This window comes from Schistocerca gregaria, chromosome 9 (genome assembly GCF_023897955.1).
Source record: "Schistocerca gregaria isolate iqSchGreg1 chromosome 9, iqSchGreg1.2, whole genome shotgun sequence".
NCBI lineage: Eukaryota > Metazoa > Arthropoda > Insecta > Orthoptera > Acrididae > Schistocerca > Schistocerca gregaria.
The window spans coordinates 246,372,707-246,391,763 of record NC_064928.1 but is presented as its reverse complement, the minus strand read 5'-3'; the positions used below and the strand labels follow the sequence as shown (position 1 = coordinate 246,391,763).

At 43.2% G+C, this 19,057-nt stretch overlaps 1 protein-coding gene across 1 annotated transcript in view; it reads right to left on the bottom strand.

Annotated features, from left to right (window-relative positions):
- LOC126291541 (neuronal PAS domain-containing protein 3-like) overlaps positions 1–5,175 on the bottom strand; it is a 116,108-nt gene extending 110,933 nt beyond the window's left edge. The window contains exon 1 of the mRNA XM_049985041.1: positions 4,433–5,175. The gene's annotated coding sequence lies outside the window, so the exon portion shown is untranslated. The remainder of the gene's footprint in view (positions 1–4,432) is intronic.
- Between the last annotated feature and the right edge of the window lie 13,882 nt (positions 5,176–19,057).

Here is a 19,057-nt window from a genome sequence, read left to right as displayed (position 1 = left end):
TCCAGATTCTGTTGTTTCTTACTTGAATATATGTTGGTACACATTCAGTTTCTTCTTTTGCACTGGGTCCGTATATTGGCCAAATTTCCATACACTAAAGGGATGTTGCATTTTACCATCAATAATATTTCGTGCATTGCTTAAATTTTTTTCACGTGACCTGTGTTTCATCTTTAAGCATTAATGAAGGTGTAAAGATCAAATAGCACATCCACAAAATGCTCGTCCACTTTCTGTCCACTTTATGACGTCATTATCGCCACATTTGCTAAGGAAAAACTGGAAGACTTGATAAGTTCGACGAGTGACGTGCGGTGTTTCCTGCGGTGCCATAAATGTCTAGCAATGACCTATATGATTCACATGGAACCTCGTTGCATGAATAAATATTACGCACCGCGTTAACAAATTGTGACAGGTAACAGGTATTGGAAAGGACGGTTACTAACGTCACACTTCGAAATGACCGTAAGGTCCAAATTTCAGCCACGGGGATTTAGATTAAGCAGACAGCAAAAGATTCCCTTCGAAATCGTTCTATATGAGTGAACACTGCTCACAAATCTTTGTTTGATCCAAGCTTATGAATGTAGAAGAAACTACAACAGCAATTGTCATAAAAGATCCAGGATATGACAGGAGAGTCCACTTTATGCGCATATGGAGGGACGAATGGGCAGGACGGAGGTACAAAAGAAACAGTAAACACGCCCAGAAATTTCGAACGATGTTTACTTGTTTACAGGACCGTAAAACGTGACCTACCCCAACACGATGAGGGCGTCCAGCGGTCGAGGTTGTTTACAAGTGACGTAAACACGACCTCACTCAACATCGGGATGCGCGTGCGGTGAAGGGTCAGCGACTTCAGCGGAACGAAAGAATTAAAGAGAAAAAAATTCAGAGTTTTGGTCGCAGCGCCTGCGAAGCTGCAGTCACTGATTACCGAAGGCTCAGCTCAAAATAGTGCAAGTGACACTTAATGTTTGTACTTGCCGACAGGTTTCGGCTAAATTAACCGTCCTCGGGCTATATATTATTTTATCCGTGTTTCAAGGAAACAGTCATGTTAGAAATGAAGACAACTGTGGAAATCATTGGAACGGGAAAGACGGGGGCCTTACGCATATTTCATTCCACCGCAACGAAGTACCTACGTTACCGGCCGCACAGCTAGAAGAATCTTCCGGCCAGACGTAAGATATGAATCACTGCGCACCTCTGTAAGATAGCAGCGTACATGCCAAAGACGCCGGAGGTCTGAACAACGTTCTTTTGAGATGCACTAAATATGTTAGATACCCTAATTAAACTGTTAGAAAAACTCGCAAAAATTTCCCAACTGTTCGTTTCCCTTCGTATCAATATCAAAACGTTAATAAATCAGTATAGTCAACTATTCGAAAAGCATTTCGTGCACTGATTATTTCAAAGCACGACAATCAAACGATATTTTTACGATATAAGTATTGACCATAACCACCAAGTCGATTTAATAGGACACGCCATCCATGCTCTACAAAATGGATACACAGCCAAAATTGCGAAACTAATAAAAATAAAGCAACAGAAAGGCTATTCTAATCAAACTAACTATAAGTTGTGCGACAAACTATTGTAATTCAAAATTAATAACTTAATAGCACTTGCACGTGCAAGAAGGGGGCTTAAATCTCTGACAAGTGGAACGCTAACTTTTCTAAATTTGCGCTTGTGTAAAGTAGCTGTACACTTTAGATTTAACTGCAATAACTAACATCGCAAAGACTTTTTAAATGGGTAACTCGAGAACAGCAAAAAGCAAATGAAAGAAAATGCTAACGAGTCTCTTGTAGCACTCGCCAGACAACTGCATTCTGTAATTGATGTGGCCTCAACAGTCGGCTGGAGCTGCGTTTCTACCATAAAACGCATTTCTGTGAAATGAAGTTCAGTGAAACTGGAAGGAGAAGTCTGAGCCCAGAATTGGTCAAACACACACGTATTTGTGCGTACCATTTGCTCTAGTTGAGCACATGACAGACGCATCAGCATCTGCACATATACTTCATAAGAAACCTGACAGCGTGCGGCGGGGGGTACTTCCGGCGACACTGTCTGATTCACACTTACTTGCTACAATCTCGAATGATAAGTGCGAAGGATGACTGGCGATTAAGGTCGGTGCGTCATCCAGGTTCCCTGATCTCGCATATGGGAGAAAGTAAGGTGTTGCCATAACTCTTCTTGTCTACTGTTTCTATCAGTCCTACCTTTTAAGGTTCCCAGACTGATGAACAATACTCAAGAATCAGTCGAACAAGTGTTTTGTAAGCCACTTCTTTCGTGAATGAACTACATTTTCTTAAGATACTGCCCATGAATCTGGCATCTGCCCTCGTTACTACTTGCTTAACGTAGTCATTCAGTGTTGGAGTAACGACCAAAATAAAGAAATTTACGGCAGTCAGAGCAGCTTGTCGCGGCAAACGGAGGCAAAGAAATAAACGGAAAACTGCGTCCGTCGAGCATATGGCGGTTGTTTCAAAGTGATGCCACGTACAGAAAAAGAGGCCTTTACAATGGCGTGTTTCTGGCTCACAAAGGAACAGGAAACCCTGATGATGAAGCTGTGACTTTGCAACGTAAATACGGGTAATAAAAGCATTGGTCCGTAATAGACCAATTTCTTCATCAAGTTTTCCAGCTAAATACTTACTGGTGCTTACTTTCTTTGTGGTCACCAAATGATTGTGTTTAAGACTAGGGAAAAACTTCCACATTATGTAGAAAAATACACCAAAAACTAAACACAATAAAAATTAAACAAATTAAAAATGGAATTTTTTTCACAAATCGCGTTTGCAGTGCTACTGTGTCCTCGCTACTCTGCTGAATGTTGATAGATTTGATCCAAGAGCCAAACCATAATTTTTACGACAGATTAATTCTGACTATTAAAATTATCGCTATCTAGTGATTCATTTTTTCCATAATCAACATAGAAAACAATAATATTTGCGATGTATATCACCTATAATGAACGACGAATTTTTGCATGTGCATGGCTATTTTCACTATGTCTGTTGCAAAACATTACATTCGTAAACAATTCGTAAACGTTTCACGTTCATCATCACAGTTTCGTGGTGTACTACCCATATGTGTTGTAAGCATCAGCTAGGGATAAAAAAGAGTACCGACAGCGATCTAGAGACCGTATTCTTTTGAAACTAAGCGTTTACGCAAATCCTTGAGCAATAGCGACCATACAAACCACATAAGCACGACAAAAATATTTGAAACTCTATTTCCTCGAAAACGGTGGAGAGTTGCCTCTTCCTGTTTACATGCCTGGAAGTCCTAGTCGTTTCCTACACACACTGTCAATATGAATCAGGTCGCTGAAGGGAAGTTTGTACTGCCCTGTTTTTAGAAAGTTCATAATAAAGTATTTGTTTCCTAATTCGTCTCGTTATTTTTTACTGCGAGCAGCTAAACTTGTGGTATCAGAATACCTTCTCATGTACAAACAGAGGTTACATTGGTATCATCGACTTTTTCAGTCCTGTCTTCCTCAGTTGCTTGTAATATTACGGTACATTCATAAGTTTTACTTTTGGACCGTCTAACTAAAACGCGGAAGACATAGCATGTAGAAAACATATAGAAAATCGTCCACAGAAGGTGGAAGTAGAATTCAAAATATTACTACGTCATAGAAAAACAAGCCACCAGAAGTGTTTATAACCTATAGATACATTGCCCCAAAATGTAAACTAAACAGAAAAAATATGTATATATTCCAGATCATTGAAGATGCCTCGCAGAGGATAAACGCTTATGGCAAGTTGATTGTGTAGTTGTAGTTAGACGGTCCAAAAGTAAAAATTGTCAATATACCGTAAGCGGTAATTCGGTTTTTCGCTCTCCTGACAAATGTCGGAATTGGCACTTGCAACTTCAAATGTCGTAATACTATGTACCAGTCAAATGTCGAAAGGAAAAAGTTCATTTCGTAGTGCAATAAAGTTTTATTTTATTTTTTTAATGGACTTTCGGGACATGTCCATACAGTCATCTCAACAGTGGAATGTCAGTTATGACAATACGAAAATAAGGACAGTCACCGAGCAGAGAAAATGTCCGACACGCCCTGGAGTCGAATCCGGGACCCTTCGGTTAAGGAACACTACTTGACCGTGATGCTACTGCACTTTGCTTTCGTGGCCGCTACCGGAAACACACGGTGACGCTGCTGTAAACAAGTGCAGTGATGACTAAGGAAAACACATGGCAATGTGAATGATGTCGAGACAGCTGTGCACATTAGTAACACGAGGTTTGGCGTGTCCTCGTGAAACATCGCGATAAGCCTAGCTAATCGCCTCGACACCCAGGTGCAGTGACACTGTGGCGTCTCCCTGGAATCGCGGGGCGGCAGCGGACTCACCTGTTCCAGCGGGCGGTCGGTTTCTCAGGCGGTGACGGCTGTGAGGGGCGGCGGATGGCGCGCCGTCGCGCCGGACATCTCTGGCAGGGCCCCCGCGGCGGTGTTGCACCGGCCCCGGTCACACTACGTGCTCGTCCGTTGTCCCGTCCCCAGAAGTACTCGGCGGCAACTTCCTGCTAACTGCATACCAGGCTGACGCACGGCCAATACAAGTTCGAGCAGTATCTGTGTCCGTCTCCCCGCAGAGCTTTAATAGCGAAAACGGTGAACTTTCGCAGAAAGCCGAGTTCCTTAAGAAGCACTAAAAATATTAGAGAGTAAGAAAGGAGGGAGGAGAAGCAGCAGTGCCTTGTTGTTTATAGTGGCGTCACGGTGACAGAGGACAGAATCACACGCACGAAGGCTTCCCGACGCTGCATAAAATCCACCCGCGGTCTCTGGTATGCTTCTAAGGATACCACCTACTCGGTACGGGCAGTGTTTGGCGTGGTAACACATAGAGACGCCCGCTAGTGAGGGAGCTGGATGACGCGCGTTTCAGCTAACACGCGAGCCCCTCTTAATAACCGGTCGTACGCACTGGGAGAGCCCGAGGTAAACAGCCACATCGAGCCGCGGATGTTGACGTATCTCTGCCGCTGCGCCGACACCTCGTCGTCGTCGTCGTCGGGAGAGGAAGCGCGGTCCGGCGTGACGTCACTCACAGTGTTCCGCAGCGCGCCTGGGGCAGCCAGGGCCGTACTGGCGGCGGCGGAGGCTGCGCGCGCGTTTAACGCCGGCCCCCCACCACCGCGCGCCGCGGGCACCGCCCCCTCCGTGTCGCGCCGCGCCGCGCCGCTGCTGCCGCCTGGCGGGCCGAGAGCGAGGCGCGCGGGCGTCCCGACGCCGTGGGACAACCGGCGACCTGTTGGGATAGCGGCGTCCGCCGGCGGCCGTCTGCCGTGCGTCTGCCTGAACGCGCAGCGCACACCCGGCGTCCGCGACACGGCGCTTCCAGCGACGTCACGCGCAGAACCGAGGCCCCGTCTACAAAACACTTTCAGACGTCTCATTACTTTACAAATGAGTTACTGTGTTAAATACCTGGTGTAAGGCGCCACTACAGCCACGTGTAGCCAGGTGCAAGTTCTCAAGCGATCGTGCAGGCAAGGATCAGGTTCACCTTTGTTACCGATGTACACTACTGGCCATTAAAATTGCTGCACCACGAAGGTGACGTGCTACAGACGCGAAATTTAACCGACAGGAAGAAAATGCTGTGATATGCAAATGATTAGATTTTCAGAGCATTCACACAAGGTTGGCGCCGGTGGCGACACCTACACCGTGCTGACATGAGACAAGTTTCCAACCGATTTCTCATACACAAACAGCAGTTGACGGGCGTTGCCTGGTGAAACGTGGTTGTGATGGTCCGTGTAAGGAGGAGAAACTGAAAATGATAAGATTAAGGAAGCTCTTTAAAAGTACGGAGACGTTAAATCAATTGCAAATGAAAGATGGTCGCCTCGCTTTAAACTGCAGTGTTTTAACGGGGTCCGCTGTGTAGAGATGGACGTTAAGACGAATATTCCGTCTCACATAACTGTTTGTGGGTATAAGGCACAAATTGTTTATGCAGGTCAGGAAGCTACATGTCATGTATGTAACGAAACCGGCCACTTCAGACAGGAATGTCCGCTGCCAACTGTTGTTCTTAAAAGTAATTTGATACAGCGTCAGAAGCTTACCTTAAATGATCTGTTACCAAAGAATAGCCCTGAACAACTAGTTGAGGATGTTAACGCAGCGGGCCAAGCTGATGTCTCCCTTCACGATAACAGTCAATTTCCCCCGTTAAAAACAACAAAAGGAAACCCTGTTACCACTACCCGTGAAGCTGACACGCAACCGAAAAAACGGCCTCTGGAGATATCTGATAGTTGTTCAGAGGACGAGCTGTCTTGTCCCAGTCCCTCACTTCGCAAGCAAAAACAGAGCGATGAGAAAGCAGAGGAACCTGAAGGCAAAATGCGACTGGAAACTAATGAACAGAAAGATAATACACATACGGTAGCAGAAAAAGAAGGGGGTGTAAGCAGCATTAATTTGCAAGAAACAACAGGTGCAGTAGCCGATTGCAAAGATCAGAATCTATCTGTTAATAAACAAATTCAGGGAGAGGTTGCAAAACTGCAGTCTCCGTTTGTTTCCCTCAATCAGAAAGTGAGTGAAACTAATAAAGAACGGGGAAGTGGTGGCCAAACTGAAATCACGGTCAACACCTCAGGGCAGGTGCCGGCAACCGAAATTGCTGAAGCGTCTGCTGCTGCTCCAGATAAGCCGCAAAATAAAATACCGACGCAACCAAATGAGAATGTAGCTCGTAACCAATCCGGTAGGGGCGACCCAAGCCCAAAGAATGTTCAGTCCGAAACGGTCGTACACGAATCACTGGACGAAAAATCAGAAAGTTTACCAGGAAATCAGTCTGCTTGCGGTACAAGAGAAAACACCAGAAGCAGAAAAAAACGGGACAGTAACTAATAAACTGATTGAAGTGTTATTTCATGTTCAGCCTTCCGCGAAAACTGTTACAGCTAAACTGAACCCTGAACCACAGTAAACTAAATTAGTTCATGAAAACAACTACAAACTGACAGCACAATGACGCAATCTTATTCTGTCACCACTATAAACATAAATAAAATCACGACCGGTTTGAAATTATCGGCCCTTAAAGAATTTTTGTACGAATCCGCGACTGATATTGCCCTGTTACAAGAAGTTCTAATATCGGATTTGGTAATTCCCGATTTGTCAGTTACATAAATGTGTCTCCCGAAACAAGTGTTGGAACAGCTATTTTGGTGAGGGAAGGGATTACAGTAAGCGAGGTGGAACGACTGGAATCCGGAAGGGGAATAGGACTAAAGATCTATGATGGGACTGTCATCAACTCGTACGCCCCTTCAGGAAGTTCTCATCGAGCTGACAGGGCACGTTTCTTCGAAGATGACTTGATATACACGTTAAGGAAATCGCCAAGACAGTTATTACTTGGAGGTTATTTTAATTGTGTTTTAAATCGAAAAGGTCAGTTACCTAATTTTAATTTCTCAAGTGAACTAAAACAACTAGTTACGGGTTTAGAATTAAAGGATATATGGGAAATCAAATACCCCTCCACTGTTGAGTTCACTTATGTCACGGCAACATCACGTAGCAGGATTGATAGACTATATATTTCTAAAAATCTTGTAACTTCCGTGACAAAAGTAGAAACCATTCCTACGTACTTTTCAGACCATTCAAGTGTCTCAGCTTGCATAAATCTAACAAGACAGCCTGTTAGCCGATTCAAGAATCAGTGGAATTTGAACACTTCCTTGTTAGTAAATCATGATCTGATTAAAGAAACATGGGCAATATGCCTGCGAGCCCGTAGTAGATATGCCTCTGCTATTGACTGGTGGGTTAAAATGGCAAAGCCAAAGTTGAGGAAATTCTTATTCAATACAGTGCCCAGAGCGCAAGGGAAATGACATGCACTACAGAGTATTACTATTCCGTTTTGAGAGATCTATATGATCAAGTCTCAGCAGGTTCCTCACTTCAGATAGCAGACATAAAAAAACGCAAAGCCAAGTTACTTAATATCAAGAGAAGTCAAATGGAAGGGTTGAAAATAAAATCGAAGGCAAATTCGGTGTCAGAAGATGAAACTACTTCCCTATATCATTTAGTGAAGCATACGAAAAACGGGAGAAGGACTTTTATTCAAGAAATTCGAACAAAACACGGTACGATTCTCAGAACCCAGCAGGATATCATGGACGAGATTTATCGCTATTATTGCGAGCTGTATTCTGTACATCAAAGTAGTGATGCTTCCTTGGAAGAATTCCTTGACATTCTAGCCCCACAGCTGACAGAAGATGACAACGAAAATTTTCTCGAGGTTGTCAGTGAAGAAGACGTGTATGAGACTCTGTGCGCCTCACCACCAAAAAAAATCCCCAGGACCGGATGGTCTGCCAGCAGAGTTTTACATCCGTTACTGGCGAAAATCACGGACATTGTAAATGAGGTTATTCAGGCTAAAATGATTCCGGCTGAGTTTAAGGAGAGTAACATTGTTCTGGTGCCAAAAAATAATGGAAACAAAGATTTAAATAATTTTCGTCCAATTTCACTGCTGAACTATGATTATAAATTAATAACTAGAATAATAAACAAGAGAATTTCATGCCTTACAGATAAAATTATTAGTCAACATCAGAACTGTGTGCAAGGCAGAACCATTTTTTCAAAATCTAGCGGAATTCAGAGATATCATTGCAATAACTTCTGTAACAAACATAAAGTGTGCTTTATTGTTTTTAGATTTTTATAAAGCGTTCGGTGTAGTAAACCATGAATATCTTCTACAGGCATTGAAGAAAGTAGGTTCCAACGATAGGGTCATACAGTTGATTAAGAACATAGCAACTGGAATAAATGCTAAAATAGCGGTAAATTGTCAACAATCCAGACCGATGCAAATACAACGAGGTGTTCCTCAAGGAAGTCGTCTGCCCATGTCGCTCTTCGCGTTTTCGCTGGAACCTTTCCTCCGACATGTCCATGCTATATTAAAAGGCTTAACATTATCAGGAATTCAACAATTATAAGAGTCTATGCTGACGACATAGGGGTTGTTATAATGAATAGTGACGAGGTAACCACGCTAGCAACACTGACTGATTCGTACTGTAGAGCATCTGGAGCCAATGCAAACGGAAAAAAGTAAGATCTTAAATCTCAGAGGTTTTGATAATATCAACGTCGAGTGGGCAAAATTAGTCCGACACCATAAAACACTTGGGATCAGCTTGACAGTATGCCCTATGAAAATGACGGCTTTAAATTGGGAAGTTGCAGCAGATAAAGTGCAAGGAGCCAGTGTAGAGAATTTAACTCGATATATGAACCAAGTCCAAAGAACACAGTATATCAACTCATGCATCCTTGCTAAGGCTTATTATACTGCCCAGCTGTTTCCAATACCGAGAATGATAGCGAAGAGAATAATGTCCAAAATCACAAACATTTTGTGGAGAGGTGAAGTGTTCAGAGTACCTGCTAAAGTAGCCACTTTAGATCCTAAAAATGGTGGACTAGGATTAACTGATATAACGGATAAAGCCTCTGCTCTTTTTATCAAAAGGCAAGTTAATTTCATAAGAGACTCGCGAGAAAGCATAACCAGCCAACTTTTCGAGATCGTTAAACCTCCAAGCCTGCTTCCGCCGATTGTCGTGCAGAATATCAACAGTCGCTTACAGCACGTGAGGATTTTCTATGCTGAGTTTAGTTATGTCAGTGTCGAACTCAGGCAGTCCCGACTCTTAACATCGAGAGCCATAATGCGGGAACGAAAGAAAAGCGAAGGAAGAAACAAAACAGAATGACAGTTTCCAAACATTGAGTGGACTGAGATTTGGAAAAACATTAGTTCTAACGTGCTAACGTCTAATATAAAAACGTCATGGTACAAAACAGTTAACAACATAGTTAGCATCAATGAAAGACTGCACGCAATCGGACTCTGTGAAACAACTTTATGTCAACAATGCCATCTAGTTGACACAGTAATTTATAGATATACTGGCAGTGGTCACATGAATAGTTGGAAGTGGATCCGGGAGCAAATAGCTCTGATTACAAGAACATCCCCTGAGTATATATCGCTGTCATTGATATACAGGCCTGAAGCACGCTATTTCCCAGAAGCAAAAAATAATGCTGTGTATTGGTTGCTGGGAAATTTTGTTAACTACGTCCTTAACAAATTAGGATCCGATAGCATCATAGAGTTCAAGGTACACATGCTGTGTGAGTTCCACAAAATCAGAAGCTATATAAAAAAGAAGACTATGTTGAGAGCGATGTATTGTAGTTACCTTAAGGATAATATTTAAGATTTTACAGTATATTTATGATGTTTGCTTTTTCTACTTCAGAGAGTAGTTTTTTGAAATTTATAAGGTAATGTACAGAACTGATGTGACATTGAGATTGTGTGTCAACAGTTTTTATAAAAATGTCCTTATTGATTGGTTAAAATCATAATATTCTATCTGATAAATGTAATATTCAATGGCTGCCACATTGCCCTGTTCATTTTTGCAGTGAAAGACTGATTATATAGATCTGATCACTTCAGATACTTATATTCAATTAATGTCCAGAAAGTGTAGTTGGAAGGCTAGTCATTTTTATTATGTATCTCCTTTCCGCCATTCGCAAGTATTTCAGAAATTGTCTAATATGATTATTAAACTGCTTTATATTTAAAATTATCCCACCAACTTGCTGATATCCATCATAAACAACTAAATATGCTTCTGTAAAGATAGCAGCTCATAATTCAAAGTGCAGATTTTACTTCTTCAGGTTGAAGTTTGAATGTCTTTAAAATTTTTTTTCTTGATGTTTAATTTAATTCTTTCTGGTAATTTAGTCAGTAACACAATCTTCTTTTGTCTTTCCTTAACGTCAGCGTAATTGAAATGATCAAACGGTTTTGTTTAAATAACTTCATGTATGTATAACTTAGTATGTATTTGGAATGTGTAACATTGTGTTTTTTTAATAAAGGTTTTTATAAAAAGAAAAAAAGCGTTCTTAGGCGCTGCAGTCATGGACTGTGCGGCTGATCCCGGCGGAGGTTCGAGTCCTTCCTCGGGCATGCGTGCGTGTGTTTGTCCTTAGGATAATTTCGGTTAAGTAGTGTGTAAGCTTAGGTACTGATGACCTTAGCAGTTAAATCCCATACGATTTCACACACATTTGAACATTTTTATTCTCCGTCTGACAGTTCGACTACAGAAAACCCTTTTCGTCAATAACGGTAGACGCATCAAGCTGAAATTTATGTCACCTACAACGGTCTTCGGTCCCTTGGCGGTGAAAGAACTGAAGTTTCTGTGTCAATGTAATCAAAACTCACCCATCAAGTGGCATAGTTCCCATTGACTTAGGAAACTTGGCAAGAAGCAAGATTTCATTGTACAGTTGAACGAAAAACCGAAAATTGTGAATCTGTAATTGTATGGTACGAAAAAAATTTTGTTTTTTAGTTACGCCCTCTTCTTCTAAGAAACAGGTAGAGGTACTGAGTTATAATTTTTGTCACATAATGAAGTTTATAGTCCCTTGGCGGTATGATAAACGTCAGCTTCTAAGCCAACACAACGAAGAGATAGGGCCATTTATGTCACACATTTGGCTACTCGCAAACTCATTGATCAAAACCAATAGGGTGCTTCCCGTTGACCTAGACTACGTGATCAAAAGTATCCGGACCTCCCTGAAAACATACGATTTCATATTAGGTGCACTGTGCTTTCACCTACTGCCAGGTACTCCGTATCAGCTACCTCAGGAGATCTTAGACAGCGTGAGAGAGCAGAATGGGGCGCTCCGCGGAACTCACGGACTTCGAGCGTGGTCAGGTGATTGGGTGTCAATTGTGTCATACGTATCTACGCGATATTTCCACACTCCTAAACATCCCTAGGTCCACTGTTTTCGATGCGGTAGTAGAGTGGAAACTTGAAGGAATACGTACAGCACAAAAGCGTACAGGCCGACCGCCTCTGTTGACTGACAGAGACCGCCGGCAGTTGAAGAGGGTCGTAATGTGTAATAGGCACACATCTATCCAGATCATCACACAGGAATTCCAAACTGCATCAGGATCCACTGCATTTACTATGACAGTTAGGGGGGGGGGGGGGGAGGAACTTGGATTTCATGATCGAGCGGCTGCTCATAAGCCACACATCACGCCGCTAAATACCAAACGATCCCTAGCTTGGTATAAGGAACGTAAACATTGGACGATTGAACAGTGGAGAAACGTTGTGTGGAGTGACGAGTCACGGTACACAACGTGGCGATCCGATTGCAGGGTGTGTGTATGGTGAACGCCCGGTGAACGTCATCTGCCAGCCAGTGTAGTGCCAACAGTAATATTCGGAGGCGGTGGTGTTATGGTGCGGTTGTGTTTTTCATGAAAGGGGCTTGCAGCTGTCGTTGTTCTGCGTGGCACTATCAGAGCATACGGCTACATTGATGTTATAAGCACTTTCTTCCTTTGTTTGGGATGTTTTGGATCACCGACATCACGCCAGGCATCACCGAACGACATCGATACCTCTCGTCAGTGCAGCACTCCCTGAAGAATGGGCTGCCATTCCCCAAGAAACCTTCCTGATTGAAAGTATGCCGGCGAGAGTGGAAGCTGTCATCAAGGCTGTGGGTGGGCCAACACTATACTGAATTGCAGCATTACGGATTGACGACGCCACGAACTTGTAAGCCATTTTCAGAGAGGTGTCCGGATACTTTTGATCATCATGAAATTTGGCCAGAAGATAGGTTTCAGGATACAAGTAAAGCGGAAAAAATCAGAAGACTGTATATTTACACTTACAGAACACGAAAAAAAAATCTTTTTTTTTAAATTAAGTATCCGACTTCAAACCTGAAATTAAAACATTCTCTAAACTCTTTGGAATAACTGGAACCGATGTCTTCTCAGTATTAATGTCGATAATAGGCAAAAATGGCCGAGATTATCGATACTCAGAGTGGATGAACTGTTTGTATATACGTAATTAAGTTTGCACGGAACCCTCAGCGCGTGAGTCCATCTCTTACCTGGCAAATTATTTCTAATTCTGTCCATTACTGTCTTCTGTATGACAGTTTTTCTTAAGCACCCTTGCTGTCTCAAAACGTGAATAGGTGACGATGATAAATAAACCTCTGAGCTTTGCAGAATGTATACTTATCATAAGTGATTAACAAATGTTAAGGTGCTCACACTTTGATTTTTGCATGTTACCGATGTGCACGCCAGAGAGAGAGCAAGTTGGATTACTGTTAAAGAATCTTTGGTGTTGCTGTGGCACAGCCTTTGCCTCTTCGCAGTCTGATTCGTTCTCAGTTGAAGTGTGGCAGGTGGCGGACGTATTCAGTAGGGCTGTGTCGAGTTGTGGTTGTATCTGTTCTTGTTTGTAAAGGACCACAGGGAGGAATCAGTCACATATATTAGAAAGGAAAGAGAATATTAATTTTGAAGAGAAGGAGTTTGAGGTAAGATGGCAACATTATGCAGCTTGTCAAAATGATTATTGGGAGGTAGCTAACTTTGTTCATTTGCTCAGGGAGAGACCACTCCACTTCTCTGAGTCATGCATTAACATATTGACTGGTCAAGCTGTTTGATTTTTATAGAAATTCTCTGTTAACATAGTACCCTTTTAAAATCATTGTTCAATTTCTTAACCATAGTATTGTTCAGAACCTATGTTATGTGTGAAGATCACGCGAAGCGTTACTCTGTCTTTTTGAATATATACTTCATTCCAAAATCGTTATCTTGGAATACCATTTCAGGAATACTGACTCTCCCCATCCCACTGTTAATCATTACGCATTACCACATCCCACGGTTCAAATATAGTTTGGGAATTTTATTTAGAAACAGAAATTACTTTTGAATAAATTGTGGGAGTAAACAGTGATCAGTCCGTTACAGATATTTACTATCAGAAACAGTATTGATCGCAATTTATTTTTTACGGTGACCCGTTTCGAGCACTACTGTGGTTATCTTCAAACCAATGAGTAAGAACCTGGTTCTGGTGGTAAATAACTACTCATATTTACCATCAGAATCAGGTTTTTACTCTTTGGTCTGAAGATGACCACAGTAGTGGTCGAAACCGCTGACCATAATAAAGAAATTGTGATGAAGACTGGATTTGACAGTAAATATTAGAAACAGAACTGTAGCTTAGCCGCTGTCTGTTTGTTGTTGTACTTTTGAGAAATCTGCAACAATGTTGGAGATGTTTATTAGCGCCCGTACAAATTCCCGACCTTTGCTCAGTCCAATTTGGCGACTTTCATGAATGATGATGAAATGATGAGGACAACACAAACACCCAGTCATCTCGAGGCAGGTGAAAATCTCTGACCCCGGCTGGAATCGAACCGGGGACCTTGTGCTCGGGTGCAACAATGTTGTCAAGACGTGAGTTAAGTGGAAATTTTGATTAGGATCATATAACTGTTTTACTTCAGTTGCGCATTTGATGTAAGACAAGTTTCATATAGATCAGTAACAATTCAGTTCGAATTGGGTTCTGTTTAGTCGAATGTTAGTATAGCAGTTTAAGTTGGATAATTATTTGTGGATGCGTAGATTTTATAGACTCGGAGGTAAAGTTGGGCTAAATTTCATACAAAAACAAAATATAGTAGTGAGGTTACTCAATTCCGGAAGCATGTGGCAAGAAGAGATACTAACATCATCAATGTGACTGCGTTGTATCTGTTGAGATTATCAAAAAGCAGCGGCCTCAATAAAAATTGGTAAACTGTCATTAGAAAGAGATTTCACAGGTATAGATTTTCTCATTAGTTAATTGGAACTATTTTCTCTATAGAGGACGGTGAATTTTGTAATGCTGCGTCGACGTTGGTGTCACTGATGGTGAAGCATTAGTTCCTTAAAAGCTGAAAGAAATGACGGGAAAGCTAAATCGGGGAGCCAGATAAAGATTCTAACGCCGGTCATTCTGTACGGGATTCTGGTGCGTTAACCTCTCGACCGCCATGCCGGGGCGAGCGGCACAGGTCGTCGCGGAATACTCAAGCTGCACGGGAACGCAGGTGCTGCGCAGTGTGGAGATAATTTTGAGCGGAGCCATGGGGTTGCTACGTCGTGCACTTAACAATAACACGGCTAAAAACAAAGTTACGTTTCAAGCTGCAAGTTCCGTGTAGTTAGTGCTCTCGCAGCTGCGCTCATGAATTTTGCTTCGCCTAATCTCCGTCGACGGTCGAGTCTTAGCGAAGTGCGCCTCCAGAAGTTGGACCGTGCGCAAACTCTGGAACGACTGCGGGTCTACGGCTCTAGACCACTGCCGTAACTCAGAGCAGCGGGCAGTTCACTCTGCGCCCCAAATCACTCCTACGCCCTGAACAGCATTTCCAGTCAAATGGGTCAAGTCACGTGGAGAAGCGATTTATTTACTCTAAAAAAATACTTTTTACCCGCGCTCCTGTGGCTCACTCTTTCACATAAAGTCCAGAATACTCTCGGTTTCGACAAAACCGCAGTCAGGGTTTGTTCCACAAATTGAAAAAAGTAACTAACGAGAAGAAATCTTATTCAATTTTGGTTTAACATAACCTGATGGTTTACTTCGCAACTGGTTTGTTGTGAACTACGTGTGACTCGGTTTGACTTAGGTAACAGACAGGTAACAGTACCATGTTTACATACTACTTAATCCTCAGGTAATACAGGCTGAGCGATAGGTAAAACAGGCGTCATGCTTCGGTTCATTGGTAGGAGACAGAGAAAATGCAGTCTTTCTACAGAAGAGAGTGCTTACAAAACATTTGCCTGGTTCATTCTAGAATATTGCTGAAGTGTGCAGGATCCGTGCCACAAGGAACTAACGAAGGATATTCATTGTCTACAAATAAGGGTAGCACATACGCTTTCAGATTTTATTGACACACAGGATAGTACCACGGAACTGCAGAAAAGAAAACAGGAAGACGGTTGGAGATAGACAAGAACTATTTATCGGAAGTTTGCCTCGACTTCTCAAGGAACTGTATTACATGAGGAATCGGGATGTCGTCCCCATTGGAACTGTGAAGACAAGGTTGGAATAATTACAAAGTGAACCAATCCTTTTCAAAAGTAATTCTGCTCGCAGTGCATGCACGAAAGGTACATGAAATGCCTTTAATAAGTGTTGCAGTGGAAAGAAACATGTGTCATGGACCTCACACTGTGGAACACTACAACCCAGTGTCACATGTACATTTTACCTACCTGATTACTTACACCGGTGTGTCAGACCCACCACTCTTGCTCCGGACACTGCGAGAGGGCTGTACAAGCAATGATCACACGCACGGCTCAGCGGACACACCAGGAACCGCGGTGTTGGCCGTCGAATGGCGCTAGCTGCGCAGCATTTGTGCACCGTCGCCGTCAGTGTCAGCCAGTTTGCCGTTGGCATACGGAGCTCCATCGCAGGCTTTAACACTGGTAGCATTCCGCGACAGCGTGGACGTGAACCGTATGTGCAGTTGACGGACTTTGAGCGAGGGCGTATAGTGGGCATGCGGGAGGCCGGGTGGACATACCGCCGAATTGCTCAACACGTGGGGCGTGAGGTCTCCACAGTACATCGATGTTGTCGCCAGTGGTCGGCGGAAGGTGCACGTGCCCGTCGACCTGGGACCGGACCGCAGCGGCGCACGGATGCACACCAAGACCGTAGGATCCTACCCAGTGTCGTAGGGGACCGCACCGCCACTTCCCAGCAAATTAGGGACACTGTTGCTCCTGGGGTATCGGCGAGGACCATTCGCAACCGTCTCCATGAAGCTGGGCTACGGTCCCGCACACCGTTAGGCCGTCTTCCGCTCACGCCCCAACATCGTGCAGCCGCCCTCCAGTGGTGTCGCGACAGGCGTGAATGGAGGGACGAATGGAGACGTGTCGTCTTCAGCGATGAGAGTCGCTTCTGCCTTGGTGCCAATGATGGTCGTATGCGTGTTTGGCGCCGTGCAGGTGAGCGCCACAATCAGGACTGCATACGACCGAAGCACACAGGGCCAACACCCGGCATCATGGTGTGGGGAGCGATCTCCTACACTGGCCGTACACCTCTGGTGATCGTCGAGGGGACACTGAATAGTGCACGGTACATCCAAACCGTCATCGAACCCATCGTTCTACCATTCCTAGACCGGCAAGGGAACTTGCTGTTCCAACAGGACGATGCACGTCCGCATGTATCCTGTGCCACCCAACGTGCTCTAGAAGGTGTGAGTCAATTACCCTGGCCAGCAAGATCTCCGGATCTGTCCCCCATTGAGCATGTTTGGGACTGGATGAAGCGTCGTCTCACGCGGTCTGCACGTCCAGCACGAACGCTGGTCCAACTGAGGCGCCAGGTGGAAATGGCATGGCAAGCCGTTCCACAGGACTACATCCAGCATCTCTACGATCGTCTCCATGGGAGAATAGCAGCCTACATTGCTGCGAAAGGTGGATATACACTGTACTAGTGCCGACATTGTACATGCTCTGTTGCCTGTGTCTATGTGCCTGTGGTTCTGTCAGTGTGATCATGTGATGTATCTGACCCCAGGAATGTGTCAATAAAGTTTCCCCTTCCTGGGACAATGAATTCACGGTGTTCTTATTTCAATTTCCAGGAGTGTATGTGTATTAATGAATTTTATCAGTAATTCGTGTTTTTGAAAATGTCATGTATGTCGATAGGATGAGTAATGATTGTTGTTGTTGTTGCGGTCTTCAGTCCTGAGACTGGTTTGATACAGCTCTCCATTCTACTCTATTCTGTGCAAGCTTCTTCATCTCCCAGTACCTTTTGCAGCCTACATCCGTCTGGATCTGTTTAGTGTATTCATCTCTTGGTCTCCCTCTACGTTTTGTACCCTCCACGCTGCCCTCCAATGCTAAATTTGTGATCCCTTGATGCCTCAGAACATGTCCTACCAACCGATCCCTTCTTCTAGTTAAGTTGTGCCACAAACTCCTCTTCTCCCCAATCCTATTCAATACCTCCTCATTAGTTATGTGATCTACCCGTCTAATCTTCAGTATTCTTCTGTAGCACCACATTTCGAAAGCTTCTATTCTCTTTTTGTCCAAACTATTTATCGTCCATGTTTCACTTCCATACATGGCTACACTCCATACAAATACTTTCAGATACGACTTCCTGACACTTAAATCTATACTCGATGTTAACAAATTTCTCTTCTTTCCTTCCCATTGGCAGTCTACATTTTATATCCTCTCTACTTCAACCATCATCAGTTATTTTGCTCCCCAAATAGCAAAACTCCTTAACTACTTTAAGTGCCTCATTTTCTAATCTAATTCCCTCAGCATCATCCTACTTAATTTGACCACATTCCATTATCCTCGTTTTGCTATTGTTAATGTTCATCTTATATCCTCCTTTCAAGACACTATCCATTCCGTTTTACTGCTCTTCCAAGTCGCCTGCTGTCTCTCACAGAATTGCACTGTCATCGGTGAACTCAAAATTTTTATTTCTTCTCCGTGGATTTGAATACATACTCCGTATTTTTCTTTTGTTTCCTTTACTGCTTGCTCAATATACAGATTGAATAACATCGGGGACAGGCTACAACCCTGTCTCACTCCCTTCCCAACCGCTGCGGAACTTTCATGCCCCTCGACTCTAATAACTGCCATCTGGTTTCTGTACAAATTGTAAATAGCCTTTCGCTCCCTCTATTTTACCCCTGCCACCTTCAGAATTTGAAAGAGAGTATTCCAGCCAACATTGTCAAAAGCTTTCTCTAAGTCTACAAATGATAGAAACATAGGTTTGCCTTTCCTTAATCTATTTTCTAAGATAAGTCGTAGGGTCAGTATTGCCTCCCAGCTTAGCCATTTTGCACTTCCTGTCGATCTCATTTTTGAGATGTTTGTATTCCTTTTTTCCTATTTCATTTAATGCATTTTTATATTTTCTCCTTTCATCAATTAAATTCAAT